Genomic DNA, 5,375 nt, shown 5'->3' on the forward strand with positions numbered 1-5,375 from the left:
ACCCCCAACCCTGCCGCCGCGCGGAATCCTGGGAAGTGTAGTTCTCTGTTCCTTCTCGGCCACCGTCTTCTCCGGTGCCGCCTGATGATTGGTTTGTTCTAAGGGCACCGCCCACATGGCTGGGAGTTTTGGTGTGGGCAGTTCTTGTGTCTAAAGCTTTTTTTTTTTTCCAACGAATTGAAGGACCCCAACAGATTGGCCTGTTTGAAGGGTCCTGAAAGGGTCCGAGAAGGCAGGAAAAGGGGCTAGGGGCCTCAGTCGAAGGCCTAACCCAGCCTAGTTTCCTTAATAATAAAGTCAGCACCTATATAGCGCAAGGTTTGCAAAGCTGTTCACATCTCATTAAATCCTCTGCAACAATCCTGGGGCCGCTAGGTGGGGCAGTGAACAGAGCGCCGGGCCTGGAGTTCAAACGGGGCCTCAAACGCGTGCTAGCGGTGTGACCCTGGGCAAGTCACTTGGCCCTGTTTGCCTCAGTTTCCTTACCTTGTAAAATGAGCTGCAGGAGGAAATGGCAAACCGAAAACCGATGAAGAGTCGGACACGGCTGCACAACAAGGAAAATGTGGCAGACTATTCAGGCCTTCCTGATTCGGGGCGGGGGGCGGGGGGTGGGGTGGGGGGGCTCTACCCGCTGCTCCACCTGGCTGCCGGCGTTACCATAGTAACCGCAAATCCTCCCCACCCTCATTCTCAGCCTCAGCAGTCAGGTTGTGCAGCCTCGGGTGAGGCTGTCAAGGTCAAATATCTTCCTCCACCCTCACCCTATCAGGTTTCTCTGCCTTTCCACAAAAATAGCCATAGTAAAAGAGTCAAATGACCACAGTAATCCAGCGTCTGATAAACCCAAAGATCCGAGCTTTGGAGGCAAAAACTCACCCTCGGACAAAAATTGCTGAGAAAACTGAGAAGCAGCTTGGCTGAAACTAGGCATAAACTAGCATCTCGCATCATACACCAAAATGAGGTCAAAACGGGTACGTGGCTTAGGTAGAGAGGGTGATATAAGTAAATTAGGGGAGGATGGGAAGATGAGCCAGTCCCATCTATGGCTACGGGGAAAACTGATGACCAAACGAGAGAGAAGGATCATGGGAAGTAAAATGGACAATTTTGATTGTATGAAAGTGAAAAGGTTTTGCACAAATTAAACCAATGCAGCCAAAATCAGAAAGAAAGCAGGAAACTGGGGGTGGGGTAGGGGAAGAGAAAGACATTTACAGCAAGTTTTCTCTGATAAAGGCCCATTTCTCAAATATATAGGGCGCTGAGCCAAATTTATAAAAATACAAGCTACTCTGCAATTGATAGTCAAAGGACATGAATGAGGAGTTTAAAATGCACTAAATCACTATTGATTAGAGACATGCAAATTAAAACAACTCTGAGGTACTTCCTCATACCTATCAGATTGGCTAACATGATAGAAAAGGAAAATAATAAATGCTTAAGGGGATGTGGAAAAATAGGTATACTAATGAATTATTGGTAGAGTTGTGAACTCGTCTGGAAAACAATTTGGCACTATGCCCAAAGGGCTATAATACTGCGAATACCCTTTGACCCAACAATACCATACTACTAGCTCTGTATGCCAAAGGGATCAAAGGAAAAAGGAAAAGAACCTGTAAGTACAAAAATATTTCTAACAGCTTTTTGTGGTGACAAAGAATTGGACATGAAGAGTATGCCCATCAGCTGGGGAACAAGTTGCATTACACTTACTGTGCTATAAAAAATGATGAGCAAGATGGTTTCAGAAAAACCTGGGAAGACTTGTATAAACTGATGCAAAGTGAAGTGAGCAGAACCAGAAGATTATTGTACATAGTAACAGCAATACAATGATGATTGACTGTGAAAGACTTATCTACTCTGATCAATACAATGATCCAGGACAATTTGGGAAGAGTCATGATGAAAATCGCTATTCACCTCCAGAGAACTAATGAAGTCTGAGTGCAGACTGAAGTATAATTCTGTCACTTTTTTTGGTGATATGACTAATGCAGAAACATATTTTGCATGATTTCACATATATAATGGGTATCATATTGCTTGCCTTCTCAGTGGGTGGGAGAGTGACTGGAGGAAAGGAGAGAATTTGGAACTCAAAAAAGAATTTTTTATAAATTGTTAATTTTTTAAAAATTAATAATAAACTAAAGAAACAAATTGGAAAGCAATTTAACAGAAATTAGGTTTAGATAAGTATTCACACATATACCACAATAAGCTCCAAAGGGTCATGTATAATAAACAAATTAGAGGAGTAGGAAAGTATAAGGGAAGAGTCCTTGACCAAATAAGAGATAGAGAGAACCACAGGAGATAAAATAGATAATTTTGATAACATAAAATTTTAAAGGTTTTAGGGGCAGCTAGGTGGAGCAGTCAGTAGAGCACCGGCCCTGGAGTCAGGAGGACCTGAGTTCAAATCCGGCCTCAGACACTTGTCACATGTACTAGCTATGTGACCTTGGGCAAGTCACTTAATCCCAATTGCCCTGCCCGCCCCCCAAAAAACCAAAAAAAAAAATTTTAAAGGTTTTGCACAAACAAAATGTAAATAGATATAGGGGAAACAGTTAACTGTGAAAAAATTTTGCACAGAATTTATAGGGTTCCGATATCAAAAACATATAGAGAACTGGTTCAACTATATAAGAATGTTAAGAATATACAAAACTATAAAAACTCCTTTAAACTACTTTACAGGGTTGAGTTGGAGGTTTATAAATTTATTTGTAATTCAAACTGTTGTGAAAATCAATGCTGAAAACCAAATATGTTAAATAAATAAATAAATAGAAAATAAATTTAAAAGAGCTCTTTGTTTACAAAAGGATCACCTGAAACATCCTTGAATTGGAATAATAATGGCAATAGCTAGCATTTATGTAGCACCTTGCAAAGTGCTTTACAAATATTATATCATTGATTCCCACAACAACTCGTTAAGGAAATGGTCAAACGGAGGTTCAGTGTCTTGCCTAGAGTCATACAGCTAGTCAGTGTCTGAGGCAGGATTTAAACTCAGATCTTGCTAAATCCAGGTCCAGCACTATCCTCTGTACCACCAAGCTGCCTTGTGATGTTGCTGAATCTAAAAAACACAGATCTGTGTACAGGTATATGCATATGAATGCAACCATGAACTGAACAGGAAATGAGCAAAGCCACACTTCCTAATTGCAGCTGACTACATGTTAGCACTTTTGGGGATGTGCAAGGGTCCTTGGATGGATGGTTAAGCCCACTCTTTTCAGCCTCATGTGATTGAGCACAAAAGGATTCTTGTATTTCATGATAAAATAACCTCTTTGTCTGGAAGGATTAAAGGATGGGTCCGGAGGATGTAGAGACAGCTAGATGACAAGGCCTGGAGGACCTGAGGGTGCTAGTAAGGGAACACAGTAAAGTTTGGTGGTCATCCATCTCACCAAAAGGAATAGAGTTGGTGAATCCGATCTCATCCAAGCCATATAAGCAGACAAGCAGCCCAGATGGGTTCTGAGTAGCCTAGACTGTGGGTAGGGGATAAAGAGGAAAGCAGGGGAGGAGGAGAGGCACACCGAAGTCTTCTGGTTCCTCCCACCTCCCAGATGTCTCATGTAGGTTGTGGCAGCCCAGTCTAGAGCAAGAGGTGAGAGAATACATGCATCTGTCTTTTAGAGTAATACATCCAGCATTTCCCTAAAGAACAATGCTTCTGATGACCACTAAAGAAAAAAGGCAAGTAGAAAGTTTTGTTCAAATTATTGTAAATTTATTACCTCATTTCCTTTAGGATAATAGGAATGGGAACATAAAATAGAAACAACATGGGCAGAATGAAAAAAGTGATGAGAAGAAGAAAATTGAGATGCAAATGATTAAAGGACTAAAAAAATTTGCATGATGTAGATCTTAAGGTATCCATGATATTGACAAAATGTATAACAGCTTAAGGAATATCACATATTAGTTTCTTAGGGAAAGATTATTTCAGTGAGATGAAATTTCCGATACGTCAAAAAGAAGCCTATTTGGGGAAATTTATTTGAACCATTCAACTATAATTATCAAACACATTTTCTTTTAAGCCAACATATGCAGTTTAAGAAACAATTCCATTTTTTCTGGGATAACTTACACATTCACCATTAAAATTTTTTTCTCAATCATATAATCTCAGAATTGGAAGGTATTTCGCAATTCATTTAGTCCAGCCCATATCTGAATAGGAATTTCTACTACAAAATCCCAAACACTTAGTCATCTAAGCCTCCTACCTCCTAAAACAGATAATTTCATTTTTTGCGTAGCTATAATTATTAGGAGGTTTTTCCTTATATCAAGGTGAAATATGCAGCTCTGCAACTTCTATTCATTGTTCCTAGTTCTACCTTCTAGGCCCAAGCTAAACAAGTGAAATTCCTCATCCACATGATGGTACTCACAGATACTAAGGCAGTTAACGTGTCTCCCCCAGACTTCTCAAGTCTTCTCCAGGTTAAATATTCTTGGTTCCTTCAACTGATCTTTGTGTGGCGTGGTCTCCACTCCCCTGACCATCTTTGTCACCCCTCTTCAGGTGCAGTCCAGTTTATCACTATGCTTCCTGAAATGTGATGCTAAGACCTGGGCTGAACACTCCAGATGTGGCCTCACCAAAGACAGGATGCAACAAGATCATCACCTCCCCTGTTCCAAACATTGTGCCACTCTTAATGCAGCATAAGATTACATTAACTTTGGGGGCTTTCATGTTAACACTGTTGATTCATACTGTGTTTACAATTCACCAAAATCCCTAGATATTTTACATAGAAACTATCATTCAACTATACCTCCCCTAGCTTATTCTTTTGAAGTTGATTTTTTTGGACCTAAGCATAAAAGTTTACATTTTTCTCTGTTAAATTTTATCTTACAGTGTTCTAACCTCTGGTCTAGTATGACTATACCATCCAATATATTAGTTTTCAAAGATACTATTGTTCTTGAAGCATACATGTATACAGAGACCAATTTAAGAGAATGTGGCACAGGGATAAAAACATACTTTCTTCTGGTCAAGCTTCTGGAGGCAATCTAGCTTACTGATGCACAACTTAGAACAAAGGCCGCTGTGGTAGAAAAGGATGTATATTAAGAAAAGAGGCTGTCCACTAGTAGATTTGCCAAAGTTGACCAAAGATTTTCTTTCTTCTTTTTTGGACATTATGTTCTAATGGTGAGGATTTCATGTAAACACCATTGACTCATATTATGCTTACGCATTACATATTATGCTAACATATTATGCTTTCTAATGGTAGAAATGGTGGAAGGCCCACATAGTTTTCTGGCAACTGCTGTCATATCTTGTCTTCCCCAAACAATGAGGAATG

Source organism: Trichosurus vulpecula, chromosome 5 (assembly GCF_011100635.1).
Source record: "Trichosurus vulpecula isolate mTriVul1 chromosome 5, mTriVul1.pri, whole genome shotgun sequence".
NCBI classification, from domain to species: Eukaryota; Metazoa; Chordata; class Mammalia; order Diprotodontia; family Phalangeridae; genus Trichosurus; species Trichosurus vulpecula.